The sequence below is a fragment of the Bos javanicus genome, chromosome 26 (genome assembly GCF_032452875.1).
Source record: "Bos javanicus breed banteng chromosome 26, ARS-OSU_banteng_1.0, whole genome shotgun sequence".
In the NCBI taxonomy this organism is placed as follows: Eukaryota; Metazoa; Chordata; class Mammalia; order Artiodactyla; family Bovidae; genus Bos; species Bos javanicus.
In genome coordinates, this window is record NC_083893.1 from 36,255,837 (window position 1) to 36,271,088 (window position 15,252).

The following is a 15,252-nucleotide window of genomic DNA, read 5'->3' on the forward strand; positions in this document are numbered from 1 at the left end:
TCTTGCCTCTTCCTGGCCTCCTTTCTGTTTGGAGAATAAAATCACTGGACACTGTCCTGGCTCTTAGGGGACTTATTCCCGAACCTGGACCTCCTCTCTGCCCAGACTCTGACACTCGACTGCATGTGAGTAAGACTGGCATTCGCCTTGCTCTTCCTGTCAGAAAGTTCAGGTCCAGTTTATCCAACTACCCATTTCCTACTCCCACTTGGTTTAACTATTTACACTAAGACTCAGAATGGCTTCTCTCTGTCCACTAGTTCAAAACATATGCTGCATCCTTGTAGCCCAGAAAGCAACTTGTGATCAACATAAATTATATAGACATAATTAGACATAATTCTAGAACTTCTTAGCTCTGAAGTCGGATCAAGGGCTTCCTTTAATTGGTTCCATTTTGAAGATGACATTGTCCTTTAAGAAGAGTATTCCTCAGCACCGTCTGATTTCCTAATGTGAAGCAGAGTGATTGCAGCTTGTATTTGTAATGTTCTGGCACAAATTCAAGACTCAGCACCTGCTTGATATTCCACAAAGCATCTCTGTGCTGGTGAATTTAATATCATGGAACAACATTTTTCTAGTGGGCTATAAAACAATTCAGCAGTAGTTCACATTTATTGACCAAAAATACAGCAAAAAACTGAGTAGCTTGAAAGCACTAAATATAGGTACCTAAGTTCTTATTTGATGGATCGCTGGTGGTCTGTCAACATGTTCCTGTAGTTCTGTGCTTGAGACCTTTCTGAAGGACTTGGTATAGTCTACTGGGGGGGGGGGGGTCCCACTAGTCTGAGGCCCTCTTTTTTCATTAACTTAAGTGATGTTCAGCTTTTACGCCTTTAGAACAACAGATACATATTTTAGTTTTCAAATAAACTGGTGTAATATCTGAATCCAGGTGGATTATACAGTTTTCTTTTTATAAACTCCCAGTTCCCTGGATTATGTTTTAGGAATTTGTGAATCCCTTCTTTCCCAGACACTTTAGTAAGCTGTCCCCCTGCCTGAGTTGCTGTTGCCCTTCTTTGCACTCTTTTTAGCCCCACCAGACACTGCGCTTATCTGTGCAACGGACCATGTGGGGACGTTGTCTCTCTTGATTGACTTCCAAGACCTGCAGTCGACATTGCCATGGCGATTTCAAGGGCGATTACTAATGTTTCCCTGCCTTGAGGTCTATGCCCTAGTGTAGACGCCCTGAGTAAAAGCCTTTTACAGTTGAGATCATATGAATATTCACATCCACTCATGAAATTCATTATACTGTTGCTGAAGTCTTCATCCTAATGGCAGGTTCACTGAAAGGAGCACTTCCTGAGAAAACATACATACTGTATCCTTGAATTTGTAAGTTAAGTTTTAGATACCACAGAGCCCAAAGCCTGATATTCTGATGCATGCGCTTCATGTGTTCTGCTGACTCTGTGGTCAGCAGCTTTCTCCTTGTGTAATATGGACAACATTAGTATTAGGATTATGTTTCTTTAGTTATTGTGATGCTTGGTTATGTGGTCTCACTGATTGGGGAATTTACTCAGGTTGAGTTCAGTCAGAAAGTATTTGGAGTGGATTTTATTGTTAACTCCATGTTAGATTTTTGTCCTTTGTTATCTAAGAAATGCAAAAAACAAAAAACAAACAAACAAAAAAAACACTGAAATGTTGAAAAAGATGTGTGGATCTTTAACCTAAGCAACTTAGTTCTTGGTTCCATTTGTAAAGGGGTAACCCTGGTGTCTCAGACAGTAAAGAATCTGCCTGCAATGCGAGAGACCCGGGTTTGATACCTGGGTCGAGACGATCCCATGGAGAAGGAAATGTCAATCCACTCCAGTATTCCTGCCTGGGAAATTCCATGGGCAGAGAATCCTGGTGGGCTGCAGTCCATGGGGTCACAGAATCAGACACAACTGATTAACTAACAGCACAGCTTTTGAGAAATGCTTGATGTTAGGCTCTGATGGTCAGTGCTACTACTATAAGAGAAGTAGTAGTGATGGGAAACCTTATCAAAATACGTGAGCAGATTCTATAAACTGCTCAGAGGCATCTGGGGGGTTTTTTGTGTGCAAAGGATAGCCATCAAAGAAATCCTGGCACATATGCTGATCAACATCACACTCATCCATGTGTCCCAATCTGCTCATTTTAAAACAAAGGATCTACTAGAGTACCAGGTTGGAGATCAGGAATAATGAGAATTGAGTTGATTATACCTGTCTATGTCCAGTTTTCTTTTCAACAGTTTTCTTCTATGTCTCCATAAAAAAAGAAGATAAACCAGTTCTTCCAAATAATTTTTTATTGGGTAGAAAGCAATTCTAATCTTATCTTGTTCTAAAATACTGCCATATGCAACACAGGAATTCAAAAGGAACAAAAATTCTAACAGTTGATCAATGGTCTTTGACATGCAAAATGTTTGTTTAGTTTCTAATCCCGTGATATTTCTTTCATCCATAGCCTGTAGTCAATCAGAAACCAATCCAGACTTTTAGATCTCAAGAGATGAATGCAAATTTTTAAGTGATTTTCATTAATGATTTTCAATATTTAAAATCAATAATAGTGATTTCTCTAATTCTTTGGGGCTTACCCTAAAGTCCTAGTTAATGAGATGTTGTCATTTATCTTCTAAAATGACTTATGGCCATGACTACAAATAGAATTTCAACTGTTGGTCTTTGACCCATTTATTAATTCCTTCAACATTCATACTAAACTTCCCAATTCTCTTCCACTGTGCTAGGTGTTGGAGGCAAAATGATGAATAAAACAGGGCCCTGCCCTCGAAGAACTCACAATGTAATGTGGTAGTTAGACTTGTGCACAACTTTAGTTCCTGCCAATTAGGAGGTTACAACTGAGAGGTGGCAAGAATACATTATATTTTTTCTTTTTTTGAAAATTGACTGGATATGCTTTAATTTCCTGCATTCCCCTATTGCCTTCTACCCACACCATCCCCTGAATTAAAAAAAAAAAAAAAAGCAGTGAACTCTTCTTTGGTAAAAGTTCCTCATAGTCAGCTATTGAGAATGATACTACATTCTAGAGTAATAGAGTAGGGGAAAAATATTCCCTTTTAGGTCCACACTTGAATTTGTAGAGCCAGGGAGAGAGTGAGAGCTAATAATATTATTTAGAATTAAAGTAATCAAGTGTTTTCATCCTGTGTGTCTTAAATGATGGAACCACCTTTGCTTAGTGTTGAGTATTTCATACTTGTGTATTCACATGTGTGCCAAGTCGCTTCAGTCATGTCTGACTCTGTGCGACCCCATGGACTGTAGCCTGCCAGGCTCCTCTGTCCATGGGATTCTCCAGGCAAGAATACCAAGTGGGTTGCCATGCCCTCCTCCAGGGGATCTTCCTGACCCAGGAATCGCACCCGCGTCTCTTGTCTCCTACATTGGCAGGTGGATTCTTTACCACTAGCGTAAAATACCCTGGCAAGCCTGCGTATTTTATAAACGGACATAAATGTGAAAACGGACAGATTAACTGGATGACATGGTCTATAAATCCAAACTTTTCATTTGTGAGAATTTACAGTTTGAAACATAATGCAAACATTTAAAACAATTATAACCAGTTCTATGTGTGATTCTTTATTTAAAACAAAGATAAATCTCTGTAGATTTTTAGTTTTAGCAGATGTCAAGACAGAAGAAGAAGAGCCCATAGGTGGTATGACACGTTATTCTTTTTCAAAAAAGAAAAAGAAAAAATCTTAGCAACAGTAGCTAAGCAACACATTTAAAATGATTTTGAGGAAAAGAGACCTGTTCATTGTTGTATGAAAGACTAAAAATTTTTATAATACTGTTGCTAAAGATATCTGTGTTATGTATTGATAATACATTGTATTATTCATTTCTTACTTACTTTAACCTATAATGTAAGTTTATCCTCCAGATTAATGAAAGAGAAAAAGATTTCATTAGAATTAGAAAAATATAGTATGAAAATTATCCCAGTCATAGTTGATTTTTTTTTCTGAAAAAGCCTTTGAACTAGTTTAAGATGAGAAATTTCATTAAAATGACTACTTTTTAAAAAAAATTAAACTTAATCTAATTAGACTGGATCACATTCTTTGTACACATTGATGATTGTGAACATGGCTAAATTTTTTATTAGTAGTGTATTAAATTTTTGGATGAATTTTAAAAGCTTATGTATATATTCCACTACATATATATATATATATGAATGAATATATTCTATATATTCAGTAATTCATGTGAAGCTTTATGAGGTTGGTTCAACAGGTAATTCTCTCCGTTTTATGTGTGAATAAAATGAGCCTTTAAATGTGTTTCCTGAGACCAAGGACCTACTGAGAATGTCCCTACTGGAACTGGGAAGGCTGGTCATCTCTTATGGGGTAGATCCCTGTGTTCATCTGAATACCTTGACTGATTTTGATATGAAAGTTTGAGGATGAAGTTGTAAAAAGAAAAAATTAATCTGCATAACAGAAGGAGAAAAACTTGGAGGTTCCTGGGCCTGATCAGGAGAAATTGTTGTAAAGAGCTAAGAGAGAAACAAGGAAGAGTCTAGAGAAACTAGGTAGAAACATCGCCTTCCTCTTTCCTTAAACCGTTGATAGTTTTACTGATTTTCTAAAATACTTGATATGACTGTACGATTTGGAAAACTAAACTTTTTATGATGTTGATTTTCCTTGAGCATTCACCTGTCCTTTCAAGAATTAGTGATAAACTGCTATTGGCAAGCCCTGCTTCTGGTGCTGTGGACACACCTTGTGAAAACTATCATCTGCTTCCAAGTCAGCAATCTATAGCCTGCAGGCCAAATGTGGCTTACACACTAAAAATGATTCTCAAGTGGTTGAAAAAGAATCAGAAGAAGAATAATATTTTATGGCACGTGAAAAGTATGTGAAATTCAAATTCCAGTGCCATTATTGTGACACGGCCACACTCATTTGCTTATGTATTGTCTATGACTGATTTCATTCTAAAGTGCAGAAATGAGTTAGTTGTGACAGTCCATCTGGCCCCAAATGTCTAAAATGTTTACTATCTGGTCCTTTACAGAAAAGTTTTCCAAATCTGGGCTTCCCTCATAGCTCAGTTGGTAAAGAATCTGCCTGTGATGCAGGAGACTCCGGTTTGATTCCCTAGGTCAAGAAGATCCCCTGGAGAAGAGAAAGGCTATCCACTCCAGTATTCTTGGGCTTGCCTGGTGGCTCAGCTGGTAAAGAATCTGCCTGCAATGCGGGAGACCTGGGTTCGATCCCTGGGTTGGGAAGATCCCCTGGAGAAGGGAAAGGCTACCCACTCCAGTATTCTGGACTGGAGAATTCCTTGAGGTTGCAAAGAGTCGGACACAACTGAGCAACTTTCACGTTCACTTTTCCAAATCTAACATATAGTAGATGCTAAATAAGAGATTATGATTGTGCATAGTAAGTTACAGTAAGAGAATTCAGGGTTATATGACTCATATAGCTTGTCAAACAACTCAGACATAATTAGTAATATGAGTTATCTGTACTACTCAGAAAAAAAGTCAAGACTCTGCTTGTCATAGAAACCCATCCTAAACCAGCCTAAGCCAAAAAGAGAATAGACTGGCTTATGTAACCAGAAAGACCAGGGAAAATCCTGGCTTCACAAATGGCTGGATTCAGCAATTCAAATGATATTATCCAATTTGTCTGTTTTCTTCCAGTCTTTTTTTTTTCTTGGCTTTGATATCTTCCTCCATGTTGGCATGACTTGAAGTAGACTCTTCCAACAAGGTGACAAAAATGACCACAACAATTCTAGACTTCATTGTACTTTCAGGTAGTGAGCCCTAAGGAAAGAGAATATCTCAATTGTCTAAACAAAAACCTGGGATGGATTCTGACTGGGCTGGCTTGGATCACATCAGTTCAGTTCAGTCACTCAATTGTGTCTGACTCTTTGTGACCCCATGGACTGCAGCATGCCAGACTTCCCTGTCCATTACCAACTCTCGGAGCTTGTTCAAACTCATGTCCATCAAGTCAGTGATGCCATCCAGCCATCTCATCTTCTGTCATCCCCTTCTCCTCTGCCTTCAATCTTTCCCAGCATCAGGGTCTTTTCCAATGAGTCAGTTCTTCAAATCAGGTGGCCAGAGTATTGGAGTTTCAGTTTCAGCATCAATCCTTCTAATGAATATTCAGGACTGATTTCCTTTAGTGTTGACTGGTTGGATCTCCTTGCACTCCAAGGGACTCTCAAGAGTCTTCTCCAACACCATAGTTCAAAAGCATCAATTCTTCAGTGCTCAGCTTTCTTGATATATAGTTCAACTCTCACATCCATACATGACTACTGGAAAAACCATAGCTTTGACTAGATGGACCTTTGTTGGCAAAGTAATGTTTCTGTTTTTTAATATGCTGTCTAGGTTGGTCATAGCTTTCCTTACAAGTAGCAAGTGTCTTTTAATTGCATGGCTGCAGTCACCATCTGCAGTGATTTTGGAGTCATTGCAAATGACTCCAAATTAAGTCTGTCATTGTTTCCTCATCTATTTTCCATGAAGTGATGGGATCAGATGCTATAATCTTCATTTTTTGAATGTTGAGTTTTAAGCCAACTTTTCACTCTCCTCTTTGACTTTCATCAAGAGGCTCTTTAGTTCTTCGCTTTCTGCTATAAGGGTGGTATCATCTGCTTATCTGAGGTTATTGATATTTCTCCCAGTAATCTTGATTCCAGCTTGTGCTTCATCCAGCACAGCATTTCGCATGATGTACTCTGCATATAAGTTAAATAAGCAGGGTGACAATATACAGCCTTGACATATTCCCTTCCCGATTTGGAACCAGTCTGTTGTTCCATGTCCAGTTCTAACTGTTGCTTCTTGACCTGCATATTTCTCAGGAGGCAGGTAAGGTGGTCTAGTATTCCCATCTCTTTCAGAATTTTCCACAGTTTATGGTGATCCACACAGTCAAAGGCTTTGGCATAGTCAATAAAGTAGAAGTAGATGTTTTTCTGGTACTCTCTTGCTTTTTTGATGATCCAGTGGGTGTTGGCAATTTGATCTCTGGTTCCTCTGCCTTTTCTAAATCCAGCTTGAACATCTGGAAGTTCACAGTTCACATACTGTTGAAGCCTGGCTTAGAGAATTTTGAGCATTACTTTGCTAGTATGTGAGATGAGAGCAATTGTGCGGTAGTTTGAACATTTTTGGTGGTGGTGGTTTAGTTGCTAAGTCATGTCCAGCTCTTGTGACCTCATGGACTATAGTCTGCCAGGCTCCTCTGTCCATGGGATTCTCCAGGCAAGAATACTGGAGTGGGTTGCCATTTTCTTCTCCAGGGGATCTTCACAACCCAGGGATCAAACCTGGGTCTCCTGCTTTGCAGGCAGATTCTTTACCGACTGAGCTACACCTCTTCTTAGGTCATTCTTTGGCATTGCCTTTCTTTGGGATTGGAACGAAAACTGGCCATTTCCAGTCCTGTGGCCACTGCTGAGTTTTCCAACTTTTATGGCATATTCAGTGCAGCACTTTCACAGAATCATCTTTTAGGATTTGAAATAGCTCAACTGGAATTCCATCACCTCCACTAACTTTGTTTGTAGTGATGTTTCCTAAGGCCCACTTGACTTCCCATTCCAGGATGTCTGGCTCTAGGTGAGTGATCGTGCCATTGTGGTTTTCTGGGTCATGAAGATCTTTTTTGTACAGTTCTTCTGTGTATTCTTGCCACTTGGGTCACATGCCCATCCGTAAATCTCAGAACTGTGGCTAGCCTGCAGCACATAACATCTTCTCTATGATGGTAGATGCACCTCGTAGGGACATTCCCACCAGTAGAAAGAACGGATTGGGATAACAAAAATAAGAGATTCACACTATAAACTCACATCTATAAAATTTTTGCAAATGTTTGAAATGTTGGAGAATATATAGCCCTCCAATCATGGTAGTCAATGTAGTCTCAAAAAAGTAAAATTCTATGAAAATATCTAACAGTTTAATACAGAGATTGCATACTGGACTCTTTCGGCTTGCTGACCTATTTTGTCCAGCTGTTGACTTGGAGTGCTTTGTTGTTGTTTTTGTTGTTTAATTGAGCCAGTCATTTTCAGGTTCTCTTTTCACAAGTTGGTTTTGGCAATCCTAGACTTGCATTTCTGCATGAAAATTACCAGCCACGCCTTTTTATATAGAGCAGCAACGTTTATTCCCTTAGATGGAACATTTGCTCTTTCCTTAGCTACAATCACTATGATTCCTTACTGTATCTCTAACACTGGAACTGATTTTAGTTCTCCCTTGCACTTGTTTCTCCTGTAAAAGAAAAGAGTTTCTCTATACCCCATCTCCTGGGAAATAGTGAAGGATAGAGGAGCCTGGCATGCTACAGTCCATGGGGTTGCAAAGAGTCTGACGCGACTCAGCAGCTGAACAATAACAACAATACCCTATCTCCACTGAAAGTAGGATAAGGATGCTTGATTCAGGCACGATGGAAGATAACATCTTTTTCTGATGAAGTGGACAATTGTATAAAATAATATATATTATGTGTTCTACATGAAGGCAAGCATTTGTCAATTTAAATCTTACTAGAAATACTATTAACCCACAAACTGAAGTCATGTCTTAGCACTTCTAGAAAAGTTTTTTGAAATATGTTAAATTGGCTGTAGCATATTCTATTCCATCAAAATAGAATGGGTGATGAGAGCACAGATATAAATGATACCACATAGTCAGCTATATTGGTGATATTGACAAAAAATTTTTGTGTTGGAAGATATGGAGGCTCTGACTAGAATTTAGCAAATGACTTCTCTTTGTCTGTAAAAAATTTTGAAAAATGTAATATAATTGTTCAAGATGAGTAAGTGTGATTCAACTTCTGAAATGGACATGGTTACTGTGAAAACTTAAACTCGAGAAGGTAACATTTTCCAAAAGACATAGAATTTAAGTCTCCTGATTTATATCATTTTTCAGGAATGGCTTTGTGCTAAAAAAATTTTAAATGCAATATACCTGAATGTACAAGTAATTTAACAGTGTAAACTGGATAAAATCCCACAGTGTGAAATCCAGGTACTCCAGGCCTTCTTTTTATGAATCAGATGTATGCTGTGATGGCCTGTTGTAGCACATGGATTTATGTGACTGAGTGTTGAAAGACATTTTTAGACACTGTTATGTTATTGAAGAGAAAAATCCTTACTCAGTATTTAACAGTAAAAATGGGACTTCAGTCTTGGCCTTTGAGTCATTAGAACCTATCAACTCTGAAGAGTTCTCTGCAAAGGCTTTCACAAACACTACACAAATGTACAATTCAGTTATCTCTCTTGAAATTATACCTTTAAGAAACTAATTTGGCAAGGAATAACCTCACCTATTACCCTACACTGAAATCATTTTCCTGAAATGAAAGTCGTGGCTTAAGCCACATTACAAAAGCTATAGACTTGAAACTCCAAAAAGAGTCTCTGATTTTAAACTTTATGAAAATAAACTAACATTGAAACATTAGAAAGTCTAACTTTATAATGTTTTATTGATATGAAAAAAGAACTACAAATTGAAGTTGTTCACCTGCAAAACAATAAGTGACTGAAAATTAAATAGTGATGTTAGAATGTCATAACACTAGACCAGAAATAACCTTCATAGTGGCACTGACGTTTGTAAATTCCATTTTGCGTATGAAATTGAGTAAACACACTGCTGCACCCAGTTGAAGGACTTGTGGTTTAGGTTCACATGGTCTGATGGGGCCATACTAGGTTCAGTAATAATTGAAGAAACAATAAAGTATGCAAAAAGATTTAAGTAAAGAAATACTTTTATGTTTTCAATTTTATTTTAAAATTTTTTATATTTCTAAAAATCCCATACATACCCATTTATACTGAATTCAGGCAGTATAAAGGAAATTTGGTTGTTTTTCTGACACTTGACTTTTCTCACCTCTCATCTGCTTCACTTATTTCTATGACTGACTGGCCCTTGTAGGCATTTGAATGAGTAAGCTCTGCCTTGACCTAAGCCTCTATATGGTATGTAATCATCCTTTGATGAAAGATTATATTAAAAAGAATGACCTGTATGATGTCTATAAACAGAGATTCGGAAAGCAAGAATTTGTCAGAGTGTCTCCAGCACTGTCTAGGGGAAAAATATATCTGACCAGTGGCCTCAAGGATGTTGTTACTGCGGAGATAGATGCACCAGTCCTTTCCTAGGTGGATAACAGTGGCCATAAATATCATCCAACTAGCTATCCTTGATTAGATGCTATGCTCATCAAGCAACAGGAGCATTATTGATCTGGCCTAAGGGAGAGACCATAATTATCAGACACCAGGATATCTTTTCTCCTTAAAAGTAATTTTTTCTCTTCCACATTAATAAATTTTCTTTTCAGTTTACATAGCATCTTCTTGACAGTTTGGGTGGTTAAATCAGTTTCTAGAGCCTTAATACTAGAACAGAGTAAGTATCTCGATCCATGAACAATGGACCTGCTACTTCTTTATAACCGAGTGTTCTAAAAATGGTTAGACCATGCCCACTACCATTCAACTGAATTTATAATATGTATGACTAGTTAGGAACATCAGTGAAGGCTCCCCTACCACAATAACTTAGAAATAAAAGTAATCTTCAAAAGCCCATGTAAAATAGATGAGCTTAGGCATTGGTGAAGACTTTTGGAGAAATTTGGGAACTGTTTAAAACACTAATCAAAATTGCTAGTGAGAAGTTCCAGGAAAAGATAGTTACATTAATGCCTTTTTTTTTTTTTTTGCTTTATTTTAATCTAATCCAGTGACTTTACATTTTGAAAAATGTACCTATGGGTTTACTGTTACACGGAAGTCACATTAAAGAAGATTGTAGGCTGAGCCTACAGGGCTTCCAACCATGGCCTGCAGCTGCCAGAACTTCACTAAATAAGGCACAGGCCAAGTGGGTAATGGCCCTGGTAGGCTTTTCCTCAATAAATTAATTAATATGGGTTTATATTCTTCTCAGAGAGAATCAGCGTTCTCTGACATGCACCCATTAATATGAGACAAAGTATTTGAATTATATAATCACACCACATAAGACTTTATAACTTGTACCAAGACTGTCAATACTGGAGTCAATCAAAGTTGAGTGACTGTGAAATAAGATTCTGAACAATTAATCTTAAAGCTAAAATAGTATGAAGAGTGAATGGAAATTATAGATGTATTAAGTGTATTATATTAGTCTCATTTCTCTGGTTTGTATTATATAAAATAATTAAGTTTTCCGTTAAAAAATCCATCATGATTATATTGGAAAGTATGTTAGTACCTGCCTTTTTAGAAATAGTTTTAAATATGCTCTATCGATTTTTTAAAACTGAATTCTCAGACATGTTTTAAGTAAATTAATTAAGAACATTTGTTTTAAGAGCTTGTGTTGGAAAAATGATTTCTTACATTTATGCAAGAGGAAAATATCTAACTAGCTGTGAATGAGACGGAAAATCAGACAATCCTGTTTTATTTTTTTTTTTAATTCCTTATTGTAGTGATAGTTTTAATAAAACCACAAAGCATTTGTTGGAAAGGACCTTGAAGGTCATGTAGTTAACTTCCTACCAGATGTATAAATCTCTCTTACGTCACCCCAAATAGGCAGGCAGCCTCTCCTTGAACAGTGCCACCACCGCTGGATTTATTACCTTTCTGCTCCGTTCATAAATTTTACCTTCTGTCTGGTTTTAGAGTTCTTTATGTATGTGTTGTATGACTTCTACCAGACTGTACTCTCTTTGAGGGCAGATTCAATATTTAAATCCCTAATATCCTGTTTACAGTAAGTTTTCCTTATAACAATGTTCTCAAATGTGTTATTGAAGTAATTAATAGGTTCCAATTTGAGGACATGCAGATGGTGACTGCAGCCATGAAATTGAAAGACACTTGCTCCTTGGAAGAAAAGCTATGACCAACCTAGACAATATATTAAAAAACAGAGACATTACTTTGCCAACAAAGGTCTGTCTAGTCAAAGCTGTGGTTTTTCCAGTAGTCATGTATGGATGTGAGAGTTGGACTATAAAGAAAGCTGAGGATCGAAAAATTGATGCTTTTGAACTGTGGTGCTGGAGAAGACTCTTGAGAGTCCCTTGAACAGTGAGGCAATCCAACCAGTCCATCCTAAAATAAATCAGTCCTGAATATTCATTGGAAGGACTGATGCTGAAGCTGAAACTCCAATGCTTTGGCCACCTGTTGCAAAGAACTGACTCATTGGAAAAGACCCTGATGCTGGGAAAGATTGAAGGCAGGACGAGAAGGGGACGACAGAGGTTGGATGGCATCAGTGACTCAATGAACATGAGTTTGAGCAAGCTCCAGGAGTTGGTGATGGACAGGGAGGCCTGGCATGCTGTGGTCCATGGGGTCTCAAAGAGTAGGACATGACTGAGCAACTGAACTGAACTGAACTTATTAGAGAATTACTCCTTAAGTTGAACTCGTCAACATCTGTCAACTGGTCCTATTCTTTCTGAAGAGCCTCCTAGCCCAAGGTTGGGGCTTCATCTTTAACGTAAAGCAGCTCCTTATCGTTGCTTCCTTGTTACTCCCTTCCACAGTGGGGAAAAGAAGCTGGTCCCAGTTTATGGGTTTCTTTAAAATAAAAGTGATACTCATTTTCCTCATTTTCCTTGCCACTGCAAGGTCTCACTGCAAGGTCTCAGATTTTTGTTGTTGTTGTTCAGTCGCTCATTTCTGTCCGACTCTTTACGACCCCATGGACTGCAGTACTCTGCAGTACTCCAGGCTCCTCTGTCCTCCACTGTCTCCTGGAGTTTGCTCAAGTTCACGTCTATTGAGTCGATGATGCCTTCTACCCATCTTTCTCTGTTCCTCCCTTCTCTTCCTGCCTTTAATCTTTCCCAGCATCAGGGTCTTTTCCAGTGAGTTGGCTCTTTGCATCAGGTGGTATTGGAGTTTCAGCTTCAGCATTGGTCCTTCCAATGAATATTGAAGGTTGATTTCCTTTAGTATTGACTGGTTTGATCTTCTTGCTGTCCAAGGGACTCTCAAGAGTCTCCTCCAGCACCACAATTCAAAACCATCAATTCTTTGGCACTCAACCTTCTTTATGGTCCAACTCTCACATCTACATGACTATTGGAAAAACCATAGCTTTGACTATATGGACTGTTGTTGGCAAAATGATGTCTTTTCTTTTTGATTTGCTTTCTAGGTTTGTCATAGCTTTCCTTTCAAAGAGCAAGCATTCTTTAATATCATGGCTGCAGTCCCCATTTTGCAGTGATTTTTGGAGCCCAAGAAAACAAAATCTGTCTCTCCTTCCACTTTTCCCCCTTCTATTTGCCACAATTTGACTTGGATTTGACTGAACCTAAATCAACCCTTTTACTCACCAAAGCACACTGGTTCTTTGGGTTTCTTTTTTTTTCAATTGCAATCCTAGTTGTTTTCCATTCTTAAAATTACTTCATGATATCCTGCCCCAGGAGAAGAACTCCTTTCTGGGGAGTGCCAAGAGTCATCACCTGGCTATGGTAAACACTGAGTCAGTACAGATGGTAAGAAATAATGACACTTTAGATGGTTTTATGGTTATAGCACCAGAATTATTGTGAGAGAGTTCCCCCTTCCCCTCAGGAGAAGAGCTTACTCAAATATTTATGAATATGACCCTTAAAATTCAAAGTATAGACTGTTTTAGAACCACAAAGGGTATTATATGACAGAATTCAACTTCCTCATTTTGTAGACCAGGGGGTCACACTCAGAATGTGTTTTCCTCGGTTAGCTAGTAGTGCTGGTATGCGAAGCAGAGACCAGAACCTTTTATTTATGTCATCTCTCTGTGTCCAGGGTGCTTTCTCATACAGCTTTCTTCAGTGGTCAAATTTTGTCTTTTCTGTATCGTCTATTGTCACATAAAATTTAAATATAAAATCTGACAGAGGGAAATAAATTCTTTGGTTAAAATGCGTTTTGTGATTTATCAATTAAGGAGCTTAAGGATATGTATTCAATAAACCTCAAATAGTAGTATGTCATTCTGTCTATAGCAGCCCATACTGGCTTTCTTGTGGAAAAAGAAAACTGAATTATCTTCAAGTTACCCCTAAATCATCTTTTTCTCGGAAAATTTAAATTCAACTAGCAACTAGACATTTTGGAAATATGGAAGCACAAATTAATAAAATTGAACTAGTTAATGGATAATCCAATATTTACCCTGATTAGAAATAAATGTTCATCAGTAACAAAGTTGAATTCATGGTATTATTTGTTGTAGGAACACACATATTTGTTATATCAGGATACATATATCACTTTTATTATCTCAGTGAGAACAATACATAATAGTGATCCTTGGATTTCAGAGACTAGGAACCAGACCTGAAGTTGATTTTTTTAAGTGCCTGCCTATACTAGAATATGTGAAGAATGGAAGAATAAACTTGTAGGATTGCTTCCTTCTCTGTAAGTTGTTGAAAATTACAATTATAGGAATATGGACCATAGACAAGAATTTTACTTTTTGATATATTTAAACCCATCTGAGTTCATTTAATATTTATTTAGATAGTTTCTTTCCTTTCTTTGTTCAGTTTTTCATTTGCTCATTTATTTATAAAAGGTCTGTTAAGAAGTACTGGGTGTCCACCAAGTGACAGGCCCCTTACCTGATACCAGGAAACACAAAAATGGCTATGGACATTGATTTCCTTAACCTCAAGATGGCAATCAGTTGGCATAGTCCAATGTGCGACTAACTATAATGTAATAATAGCATCAGAGTTGGAGATATCTCTGGATAAGTATGGAGGATCCTAGAATGAGTGATAATTTCCAATTGTGGGGTTAGGGTGATTTCGCATAGTAGATAATAGTCGAGCTGAATCTGGATGAAGGATTAGGGTTTACTCAGTAGAGGTGAGGGAGAGGAAATGGTGTAGAAATAGCCAAGATGAAGGCACAGGGGCCTAGACATAGACAGTGTGCTTGCAGGGCTCTAAGTGATTGCGCTTGATGTGTGCTTAGAGTGAGGAACAGTGGGAGAAGCACAGGGGAGACGTTTCAGGAAGGCCATGCATTACATGCTGGTGAGTTTGAACTTTATCTCATAGACAAAGCAGGGGAATGGAATGATCAGATATGTGTGCTAGGAAAAAAAAAAAACAAAACCTGTACTAATCAGGTATCACAGCAAGCATATAATTCCATA